Here is a 12,474-nt window from a genome sequence, read left to right as displayed (position 1 = left end):
TGTCCCCCGTGGGGCTCACAGTCTTAATCCCCATTTTCCAACTGAGGGAATTGAGGCACAGAGAATAATAGTAATAATGTTGGTATTTGTTAAGCGCTTACTATGTGCAGAACACTGTTCTAAGCGCTGGGGTAGACTTAGGGGAATCAGGTTGTCCCATGTGGGGCTCACAGTCTTAATCCCCATTTTACAGATGAGGGAATTGAGGCACAGAGAAGTTAAGTGACTTGCCCACAGTCACACAGCTGACAAGTGGCAGAGCTGGGAGTCGAACCCATGACCTCTGACTCCGAAGCCCAGGCTCTTTCCACTGAGCCTCGCTGCTTCCCGTGCTTCCCCTGAGAAGTGAAGTGCCCTTCTCAGAGTAGGTCTTCACCTCCTTTGGGTGACTTTTCCTTGAGATTTTACAGAACTGTTTCAGTTGGTATAATGAATTATTCTTCAGTGGAAAGGTTAATTTTTTTGGCTTCCATAAACTAAATTAAAAGAGAATCTGACCAAATACAACCCGATGCATTTTAAAAGGTCGGGGGTCTTGATTTAGCCTCTGTACTCTGCCAGGACCCTTCTGGTTATCGTAAGGGATTGTAAGCTCCTTGTGGGCAGGGAACATGTCTACCACCTCTATCATATTGTAATCTCCCAAATGCTTAGTACAGGGATCAAGAGGTAAACAGTGAGACTGATAAGATCAAGCAAGGTACAGTGAGTTGGTTGGCATTAGATGAACGAAATGTGCGGGCTGGGTTGTAGTATGAAATCGGAGAGGTAAGATAGAGGCGACAAGACGAGCGGTTCCTGTTTACATGGAGGTGAAAGGGGGACCACTGGAGGTTCTTCAGGTGTGGAAAACACGGATTGAAAGGTTTCTTTAGAAAAAATGATTCACGTGGTAGGGTGAAATTTGGACTGGATTCGGGAGAGACAAGGAAGTCTCTGTGAAGTTATTTATCCCGGACTTTTCACTAATTTTACAATTTTATTTACCAGAGTTCATTTAGATGAGGCAATTAAAATGTGTTTCAGATAGTCATTTCAAGAAGCAGAAAATGATCGTACCAGTACATTTCACACTATATTACATTTTGAATGCAGGCATTTGTCATATTAATTGAAATTTGCGTGGAAGAGGTGATACTGAGGATAATAAATGGGTCATTTCAGTTTGTTATTCCGTTATATATTAAAGAGAGACGCTTTCAGTATTTTTTTTTTCTCAGTCAGTGGTATTGAGTGCTTACTGTGTACAGAACACTGCATTATGCGTTTGGAAGAGTACAATATCACAATATACATCCACATTCCCTTCCCATAATAAGCTTAGAGTCTATGAAAAAAGTCCCAAAGCTATCCCCTTATGGATTTCACCTGGCTATTAGATTCCTTAATAATATTGATCTCAGTTGAGGGCTCTGGATAGCTAGTTTGTGATGATTGAGTCAGGAATACTCTTTAGGGGGAAAAAAAAATTTGACTCTTTCTCTAAACTGAAAGCTCACTGCAGGCAGCAAACAGATCCGTCTACCAACTCTGTGGTATTGTACTTAATTCAAGCTCTTAATTCCTAACCTGGAAGTTTGCCCTCTATTCATGGTTGACTATTTATTGAGGTCCTCTTCCTATTAGACTGTAAATCCTTTCAGGGCAGAGACTATGTCTCTTAGCTCCATTCTCCCAAGAGTAAACCCTTTCAAGCACAGAAACTCAGAGGCCCTTCCTGTGCATTGGCATAGAAAAAAACAAAATTTTTGATTGCTTGAAAGACTCTACATATTTAGAGCTTACCATTACAGCCACACTTTAGTATATAGCCAAAGGTAAAATAATCTTCTTGGTGTACAGAGCATGGATTTGGACTTATTCACATTTAGGTTAATTGTTTCAGTTCTGACAGACATTAGCTGATTTTCAAAAACAATGGAATTTTATTTCAAATGAACAGCTAAACATGTAAAACAAACCTAGGCCCAGGATTTCAATTGACACAAAACATTTGTCATATGGAACAGATACAGGACCCTCTTTTCAAGATGGACTGTCTGTCACTTGTAATATCAACACATCCTGCCATGTTGTACTGATCGACTGGGTTATAATGTAAATGTCAATATGTAACTGGGGGATAATAGCATTTAAAGGCAGACTTTTGTGTGTGATATTGACATGGTGACTATTGTCTCTTCTAATGCCACCACTAGATCAACACCCTTAGAGATCACCAAGTTCACAAAGGGTTCACTTGGCTTATTGGCTAGTCCGGTTCCGTTTTTTTCACCCTAGAACTGCCTTCTTTCTTTCGTTGTGTCCAGGGAATGCATCTACCAACTCCGTTATGATGTATTCTCCCAAGCACTTAGTACAGCACTCTGCACATAGTAAGCACTCGATAAATACTATTGATCTGTGTTTTAGTCTTAGTATTCAAAGGGATAGACCATGCACTTTGACTTCACATCCTAATTCTGACTCCTTGGAATGCTTTTGTCTCCCCGACCCCCTTCAGTGGGGTCAGTGTCAGCTCGTCCCGGACCACCCTGGGGCCCTTCCGACAGTCCCTGAGTTGGATGCACAAACGACTGCCATTTTGGAGAAGCAGCATAGCTCAGTGGAAAGAGCACGGGCTTCGGAGTCAGAGGTCATGGGTTCGACTCCCGGCTCTGCCACTTGTCAGCTGTGTGACTGTGGGCAAGTCACTTAATTTCTCTGTGCCTCAGTTCCCTCATCTGTAAAATGGAGATTAACTGTGAGCCTCACGTGGAACAACCTGATTACCCTTTATCTACCCCAGCGCTTAGAACAGTGCTCTGCACATACTAAGCGCTTAACAAATACCAACATCATTATTTTGGGGCAGAGCCTGGGGGCATCTCTGCCTCCAATAGCTCTCCAGCACTGAGATGATGCTCGTCACATCCAGCCTCACTGAGCAGGATGTGAGAGGAGAATGGAGGGCGGCAGGGTAACAAGCAGCAGTTGTGTGGAGAACTGAAATGGGTCACACAGGTATAGAGAGGTTTTGTACCCACAATGAAGTGGTGGAATGTGGGAGGCAGGACTCTTGCTGCTTCAGGCAAATCAGGAAGAAGGTAGAAGAAGCTTGCTCCGCTGTAGAAGGCCTGAGGATACATTACTGCTCGCCTGAGGGTGGCAGAGCAGAGAGTCAAGACTCTGTATTGCCAACGTGAATCTTTCCCTCTAACTGAGGGGCAGATTTCTTCTGTGAGTTGTTTCTGTCGAGTACATGAAGGGGTGCATTTAATGACAAAGTTGGGGGTATTGTGAAGGGGCGTGGAGTTGAGGCTTGATTGAATTTAAATGCCTACAGTTGTGCTATTGCCCATATATTTAGATTTTTCTGTTCTACTCTGTAAATCACATTTAATTTGCTGAAACCACATTCTGACAGCCATCATTCTGAAATCACTGATGAACAGTGACTCCCCCGGTAGCTATACTATGATATCTTGAAGCTGTAAAGCCGAGATTCTAAAGGGCAGTTCATAGTTCAGAAGGAGCCCCAAGCAGTGTTCTGTCTCTCTATATCTCTCCCTCTCTCTTCATCTCTCCCCCCACCCTCCCATCTCTCTAAATTGCAATGTAACAACTTTGAGCTATAAAGCTAAAAAAAGAAGATATGTAATTTTAAACCACATAGTCCAACCTCCTATAATTCAGTGTCATAACTAAGGAACCAGTGTTGAGGAAAACTCCCGCTATAGCAAAACTCCCACTATAGCCCGCATACTTTAATTGATGCAGCATGCGTGAGCTCAACCATTTCTTCCAACAATGAATTGGTTTTCATCGAGGTAGGTGTGTGAAATTGGAAGGCATTCCCTCTTTCCCCACAGTCGCTCTCTCAGAAGTGTGTGGTAAAACACATGCTACAGGAGGACTCTGTATACTTTCATATTTACAATAAGCCTTTTCTATATATTAGCCATTGCTCAAAATACATTTATATGTTGATTTAAATCCATCACATGGATGAATGAACTGTGGTAGCAATCAATAATGTTTATTGAGCATCGACTGTGTGTAAAGCATTGAGCTAAGTGCTGGGATGTAATAATAGAATAAAGAGATTCCTTCAAGGTGATTACAATCTGTCAGAAATTCTGCAATGTTTATTCACTAAAAATGATATTTATGAAGTGATTATTATATGCTATTTAATTTAATTACATGTCCTCCAAGAGTCCTTTCCCAACTAAGCCCTCTTTTCTTGGGCTCACACTCTTTTCTGCACCATCTATGCACTTCAAACTCTGACCTTGGAAACCTTCATATTCACCCCACCCCCAACCCCAGGCAGCGCTTATGTACATATCTTTAAATTATAGATTATAAATTATTTATTTATTTTACTATCTGTCTCCCCCTCTAGACTATAAGCTCGTTATGGGCGGGGAATGTATCTGCTAAATCTGTTGTATTCTCCCAAGCAATTAGTACAGTGCTCTGTACATAGTAAACACTCGAATAAATAGGATCGATTGATTGAAGTTGATATGCAGCCAGGGGCCATTCAGCATATACTTTTCACAGATTTGGACCCTTATTTCTTCAACAATATGATCTTCTACCCAATGGGATCATCTCCTGGAGTAGCAGATAGCTCACGGGACTGGGAGTCAGAGGACCTGGGTTCTAATGCCACTCTGCCACATCTGCTGTGTGATCTTGGGCAAGTCACTTAACTTCTCTGTGCCTTGGTTCTCTCATCTGTAAAATGGGGATTAAGACTGTGCCCCAGGTGGACAAAGATTGTGTCCATCATGATTATCTTGAATCTACCCTGGCACATAGTAAGCACCTAATAAATACCACAGTTATTTATAACACAATCTCAAATTGTAGTTTACAGTCAGAGAAGCAGTGAGGCCAAGTACATAAAGCATATGAGCCTGTGTTCTGAGCCTGAACTCTAAACCTGGCTTTGCCACTTGTCTGCTGTGTGTCTTGGGGTAAGTAACTCAGGCCTTATAGGAGCTTACAGTCTAGAAGACTGTACAATACAGTGCAAGACACTACACTATGTACTCTGTGCAAACAGAACCCCAAGACACATTTCCTACCCACAAAGATCTTATAATTTAACAGGGAAGATGGGCATCAAAATATTCACAAATAGTAGTATCAGAATAAATAATTTAATTTATCTGTTGCCAAATTGTACATTCCAAGTGCTTAGTACAGTGCTCTACACACAGTAAGCGTCCAATAAATACTATTGAATTTATGGTTCAAATGAATATACACTGATAGAAAGTGCTGTGAATGGGCATAAATGTATATATTCACCTGAGAGTTAACGAACTGATATGACTCAGGGTGTTGAAAGTTAATCAAGAAAAACTAGTGGTGAACTATACAAAAAGAGCGTGGCTGTGTAGGTTTGTGTAAGCTCGTTGTGGGCAGGAAATGTGTCTGCCTGTTGTTGTATTGTATTCTCCCAGTTGCTTAGTACAGTGCACGCAGTAAGCGCTCAATAAATATGATTGAATGAATGATAGAATGAATGTTATGAGTGTGTTTCTTTTTGAGGATTTATTCATCCATTCATTCAATCGTATTTATTGAGCACTTACTGTGTGCAGAGCACTGTACTAAGCACAATTCAGCAGTAAAGAGAGAAAACCCCTGCCCCTGCTGGGCTCACAGTGTAGTGGGGGGAGACAGATATTAAAACAAGTAAACAGGCCTTAATATAAATAAATAGAATTATAAATATTCACATCTATACACAAATGCTGTGGGGTAGGGAGTGGGGTAGAGCAAAGGGAATGAGTCGGGGCGATGGGGAGAGGAGGGGGAGCTGAGGAAAAGGGGGGCTTAGTCTGGGAAGGCCTATAGGAAGAGGTGAGCCTTCGGTAGGGTTTTGAAGGGGGGGGAAGTGTGGTTGTTTGGTGGATTTGAGGAGGGAAGGCATTCCAGGCCAGAGGTAGGACATGGGCCAAGGGTCAACGGCGGGACAGGTGAGAAGGAGGCACAGTGAGAAGGTTAACACCAAAGAAGCAGAGTGTGTGGGTTGGGATGTAGAAGGAGAGAAAGGAGGTGAGGTAAGAGGGGGCAAGGTGATGGACAGCTTTGAAAACGATAGTGAGGAGTTTTCGCTAGATACTGAGGTTGATAGGCAAACACTGGAGATTTTTGAGGAGGGGTGTGACATGCCCAGAACGTTTCTGTAGAAAGATAATCTGGGCAGTGGAATGAAGTGTGCACGGAAGTAGGGAAAGACAGGAGGTTGGGAGGTCAGAAAGGAGGCTGATGCAGTGATCCAGTCGGGATAGGATGAGTGATTTTACTAATGTGAAAGCGGTTTGGATGGTGAGGAAAGGGCAGATCTTGGCAATGTTGTAAAGTTGAGACCAGCAGCCACTGGTGACGGATTGGATATGCGGGGTGAGAGAGCGTAGTCAAGGATGGCAGCAAGGTTATGGGCTTGTGAGCCGGGAAGGATGGTTTTGCCATCTACAGTGATGGGGAAGTCAGGAAGAGGACAGTGTTTGGGGGGAAAGATAAGGAGTTCTGTCTTGGACATGTTGCGTTTTAGGTGGCGGGAGGACATCCAAGGAGAGATGTCGATTTAATGGTATTGATGGGTAAAAAGCTTGGATTAAAATCCACTTCAGACAGACAATTAGTCGAGGAGATAGGACCATTTTGTATCACCACAGCTATAATTTCTAATACTAGTCGTTAGTGATTGAAATTTAAGCTACTTGCATTTCTTCACTTCTTTTTTGAGCAAATAGATCATCTTTATTTTTATCGAGCCCTGGGTACCATCTCCCTTTATTAAGAGCGAAGTGAAAAGAAATAGCTCTTTGGCAAATATAGCTGAAACTATACCTATCAGAACTGAGGGCCAAAGGAGTTTCTCTTCCCCTGTCAAAAGTAATGGTTATTATTGCAGACTAATTATATGGTGCTTTGTATATACAAAATGCAGCACAATCATTAACTAAAGTAGCCCATTTTGGAAATATTTTTTAAGCAGAAGTGGATAAGGGACATCTAGCTCTTTATTTTGGAGCTGGTGATAATGAAACAGACCCTCTATGTTTGTGGGAATTAATCAAGAAAGTAGAACATCACCGGTTTCAAAGTAGTTTTCTGAGTAGTCACGAAGGTATCTTTAAGGAAATGGAGTTGGATTGAATTTTCTTTCCAACCAACCAATCAATGATATGTACATTGAACACTTACAGAGGGCAGAGCACTAAACTAAGCGCTTGGGAAAATATGAAGCAATAGATTGGTTAACACCATCCCTGCCCAAAGGAAGCTTATAGTATAAAGGATTAAGCTCAGTGCTCTGCACATAGTAAGTGCTCAAAAAGTACTATTATTTGATTAACCTCTATAGTTCTCCTTTTACTGAGACTTTCCAAATTAGTAAACCTTGCTCAGGAAACCACTGGGCCTTGTCATAATAATAGAAATAGTGTTTATTAAGTCCCTACTGTATGCAGAGAACTATACTGAGTCTTCCTAGATAATTGTTTTCTTCCCTCTATTAGTGTTACTAAGACATCAAGGGCAGCACATACAAAAGACAGTGAAAGTTCTTGGAATGCTGACACCGCAGAGGAGAGGATTAAACTGGCCCAAGCATGGGATAATGAGCAGTGTATAGGTAGAGTTGTCCTTAGCTTTGAAGAAGCCACCAGTGACAGCAATACTCCACCCCGTGGGTGAATTTCAGATAAGGCACAATTCAGTCCTTTCATCGTCCCCAAGAGAGGCAAAGAGAGCCGCTGCCCATATTCCTCATGCGATGTCACCACACAGCACTGAAAGTGTTTGCAAATTGTCTCTGTGTTGTCACACGTGATCATTAGCACATGTATGTTTCAGCATAAACTCAGAGTTCAGAATATCTCTGTCGTCACTTGAGCAGCCTGGCAGGAATCGATTAATCAGTCAATTGTAGTTATTGAGCACTTACTGTGTGCAGAGCCCTTTACTAAGCAGTTGGGAGAATACAATATAACATCTGGTAGAGATGTTCCCTACCCATAAGGACCTGGCAGTCTAGAGTGGGCGACATACTTCAATATAAATAAATATTTACATGAATGACACTGCAATGGGCAGGGTTTGGAAAGGAAGTTCTTTATCCATAATAGTTATTGAACGCTTACTCTGTGCAGAGCACCGGAATCAATCATTTAATGATATTTCCCGCTATTTCCCTCTGCTCCCCCCTTCCCTCTGCTCCTCCCCCCTCCCTTCCCTTCCCCTCAGCACTGTGCTCATCCGCTCATTTGTATATATTTTTATTACCCTATTTATTTTGTTAATGAGATGCACATTCCCTTGATTCTGTTTATTGCTATTGTTTTAGGTTGTCTGTCTCCACGGATTAGGCTGTAAGCCCATCAGTGGGTATGGACTGTATCTGTTGCTGATTTGTACATTCCAAGCGCTTAGTACAATGCTCTGCACATAGTAAGAGCTCAATAAATACTATTGAATGAATGAATGAATATTTATTGAACACATACCGTGTGCAGAACACTTGGAAGAGTGCAATACAATAGAGTTGGTAGATGTGTTCTGTGACCATAATGAGCTCTTGGGAAACCACAAAAGAATTAATGGACATGATCCAGGCTGGAGTTTACAATGTAATGGGGAACTGAGGAAAATGCAGCAGTGGAAAAATTAACCTTAAGCCAATTAAAACTGAAAGTGTCAGCTAAAATGTTTGGGATGAAAACATCAATAGCAATGAATACCTAATTCATCCATCAACAGCAATAAGCTGTGTTTCAGGCCCTTATCACACTCAGAACCTCTGAAAAAATTATTTCTCGGAGCAGAAACTCTGACTGTTCAACTATCAGCCTTGTTCTTAGCTTCAGTCTTTACTACGTGAGGTGGAGAGGAATTTGAGAAAATAGACAAAGAGGTCTCCCAAGCACAGAGGGACTGAGATCAATCAGCATTTAGCAGGAGCTATGCCATAGGCTGGAACCCCACCTGGACATAATGTCTAGTGTGTGTGACTCTTTCTTGATTCACCATGCGCTTAGCAGCAAACTCTTCAAAGTCCCTCTTTAGATTCATTACCCAGGTATCTGAAACCCAAACGGTCATGAAAGATGGATCAACAAAGGTGGTTCAACAGAGACTGTTTTTGCTGAGGTAATTTAGTCTAGTGGCCGTTTCTCAAGAGCGGAGCACTCTCAGGAAACACTAGGGAATTCATTCATTTTTTTCATTCATTCATTCAACCGTATTTATTAAGCACTTGTTGTGTGCAGAGCGTGGTAGTAAGTGCTTGGGAAAGTACAATACAACAATGAACAGTGACATTCCCTGCCCATAACGAGCCAGGAACGACCCACGAAATTCACATAATAACAGGGGACCCTGCGCAATGGCACTCATGGATCAAAACCGCAGCTCAGAATTCTGACTCCGACTGATTGCTTGGAAGAACAGGATGAGGTTCTTTGGGAAAACATCTTTCTTAATGAGCCCTCATGTCGCTGTACCTCCCTGTTTCTCTCTAAAATCGTCATAAGAAGGGTGGCCTTGTGGAAAGAGCATTGGCCTAGATAGGACTCAGGAAACCAAGCTTCATATCCCAGCTCTGCCACTGACTTGCTGAGTGACCCCGGACAAGTCACTTAACCTCTCCGTGTCTCAGTTTCTCATCTGTCAAGTAAGATGACTGCTCTCCTTAGCTCTTGCATTAACAGCTTCATGTGGCCCAGGAATTATGTTCATTCTAATTAGCTCCTGCATATCCCAGCAGTTAGCCCGATGCTTTTAACAATAATAAGATGATGGTATTTGTTACGCACTTACTATGTGCCAAGCCCTGTTCTAAGTGCTGAGGTAGATACAAGGTAATCAGTATGTCCCACATGGGGATCACAGCCTTAATCCTCATTTTACAGGTGAGGTAATTTAGGCACAGAGAAGTTAAGTGGCTTGAGCAATGTCACACAGTAGACAAATGGAGGAGCCGGGATTGGAACCCGTGTCCTTTGATTCCCAAGTCCGTGCTCTTGCCATTAAATCAAGATGCTTTAACAAATACCAAATTCCATAAATGCCATAATTATCATTATCTGTTAACCTGTCCAAATCCTTCTCGATGCTGCTGCTATTTTCTGTCAGCTCATCTTCAGGTCTTTCTTCAGTCTACCTGTCAGTTCCACCTTCATGACATCCTTCATGGCATCTCTAAAATCCATCCTTCCTCTCCATCCAAACTGCTAGCTCATTAAAGCAAGCACTTACCCTATCCCACTTTGATTATTGTATCAGCCTCCTAGCTGACCTCCCTGCCTCCTGTGTCTCCCCACTCCAGTCCGTACTCCTCTCTGCTGACCGGGTCATTTTCCTTCAGAGACATTCAGGCCACGTTTCCCCACTCCTCAAGAAACTCCAGTGGTTGCCCATCCACCTTCACATCAAACAAAAACTCACCATTGGCTTTAAAGCAATCAATCACCTTGCCCTCTCCTACCTCACCTCGCTATTCTCCTACTACACCCCAGCCCGCACGCTTCATTCCTCTAATGCTAACCTTCTCACTGTACCTCGATCTCATCCATCTCGCCACCAACCTCTGGCCCACATCCAACCTCTGGCCTGGAACACCCTCCCTCCACAAATCAGAAAGATATTGCTCTCCCCACTTCAAAGTCTTATTGAAGACGCATCATCTCCAAGAAGCCTTCCCTGACCAAATCCTCCTCTCCTCTTCTCCCACTCCTTTCTGCGCCACCTGACTTGCTCCCTTCGTTCATCCTCCCTCCCAGCCCTAGAGCACATATATATACATATATATGTAATTTATGTATATTAATGACTGTCTCCCCCTCTAGATTGTGAATTTGTTGTGGGCAGGGAATGTGCCTTTTTGTTGTTGTACTCTCCCAAGGGTTTAGTACAGTCCTTCGCACATAGTAAGTGCTCAATAAATAAGGTCAAATGAATGAATGGAAAGAAGCGATGAATTTCACATGTCTACCACGATTTCTCCCCTCCCAGGGCTGCACCTGGAGAGTTTCCAGTCCTCTACCAGTCTTGGCTATGGGAGGGAGAGTCAAGCAGAGGCCTGTCCATTCCATTTCTAGCATGGCCAGTGGCTAGTGAGTGGCAGGCAATCTGTTACAAATCAAAACTCACTTTTTCTGGGCAGCAGCGGCCGGGGAGAGAGTAGAGGGCAGAGACTCGAGTTTACTGCATGGAAGGTGACAATGATAAACCGCTTCTGGATTTTTACCAAGAAATTTCCGTGGATGCACTACCAGAACAATTGCAGATGGAGAGGGGGGCCGTTCTGGGAGAGATGTGTCCGTGGTGTCGCTATGAGCCGGAAATGACTCGACAGCATAAGACAAGACAGACCATTTCTAAATGACCATGCAGTTCAATCAGATTCTGATTTTTAAAATGAGTTGAATTAGTGGCATGATCTTCCTAGGTCTTGAACTCCAGAACTACAATAAGTTGGAAGCTCAGGTTCATCAACCAACCATAGGTATTTATTGAGTGACTACTGCGCACAGTCAGCCCATCTATTAGTGGTATTCACTGAATGCTTAGTGTATGTAGAGCACTGTATTAAGAGTTTTGGGGGGGTACAGTCAAGTAAGAGGACTCATCTCTGCTGCGAGGGAGCTTACAAACTCACAGTTCATATACAGAATCATCCATAAACACAAGCAGATCATCATACACATAGCATGATGTTTCAGAATATGGCAGAATGTAGAAAACAATGGAATTGGGGATAATATCTTTAAGAAAGTCTCATTAATCGGTCAAAGGTTTTTGCTGAGCACTGTGTGCAGAGACTGTACTAAGCTCTTGACCACTGTAGTAGCCCAGTGAAAAAGGTTTTTGTTCCCTAATGCTAAAATTACCAAAGGCACAGTGTAGTTTGTCCCCTCTGAAGCACCACTGGGGGGGGGGGGATTTATTTAAAATGATGTTTGTTAAGTACTTACTATGTACAAGGAATTATATTAAGCGGCTGGGGTAGATACAAGAGAATTAGGTTGGACACAGGCCCTGTCCCATATAAGACTCACAGTACCCCATTTAACAGATGAGGTAACAGGCACAGGTAAGTTAAGCACCTTGCCCAAGGACACACAGCAGACAAGTGGCAGAGACGAGAATACAGTTCAGGTCCTCTGACTCCGATGCCCACGTTGATTCCACTAGGCCATGCTGTTACTCTGCGAAGTTACTTCTAAATTTCCCATTAGGTAGTGTTGCAAATGTGATTTCTGAACTACTCCGATTGATTCACCTTGACCAGCAATTCTCTGCATCTAAGAGATATTTAGATAAGAAAATTCACTGTCGTCAAGGTCTCATCAGAACTCCTCTCTAGAATCGAGTTATTTCCACAGAAGGTGTATGACCTCCATAAAAATTTTACTGTAAAAAACACAGTTGGGTTTGGGTAAATAGCATATGAATATTGATTTTAAG

General features: G+C 42.6%; 1 protein-coding gene and 1 non-coding gene across 3 annotated transcripts in view; both read left to right on the top strand.

Annotated features, from left to right (window-relative positions):
• Positions 1–12,474, top strand: part of GALNTL6 (polypeptide N-acetylgalactosaminyltransferase like 6) — a 772,653-nt gene that overhangs the window by 253,258 nt on the left and 506,921 nt on the right. The window lies entirely within an intron of this gene.
• LOC114815813 lies at positions 11,010–11,147 on the top strand. Its single transcript, XR_003763615.1, has one exon. It is a non-coding gene; the product is annotated as a small nucleolar RNA SNORA7 (small nucleolar RNA).

The sequence above is a fragment of the Ornithorhynchus anatinus genome, chromosome 12 (assembly GCF_004115215.2).
Source record: "Ornithorhynchus anatinus isolate Pmale09 chromosome 12, mOrnAna1.pri.v4, whole genome shotgun sequence".
In the NCBI taxonomy this organism is placed as follows: domain Eukaryota; kingdom Metazoa; phylum Chordata; class Mammalia; order Monotremata; family Ornithorhynchidae; genus Ornithorhynchus; species Ornithorhynchus anatinus.
Note: the sequence above shows the minus strand (reverse complement) of the source record. Positions and strands in the feature narration are given on the sequence as shown.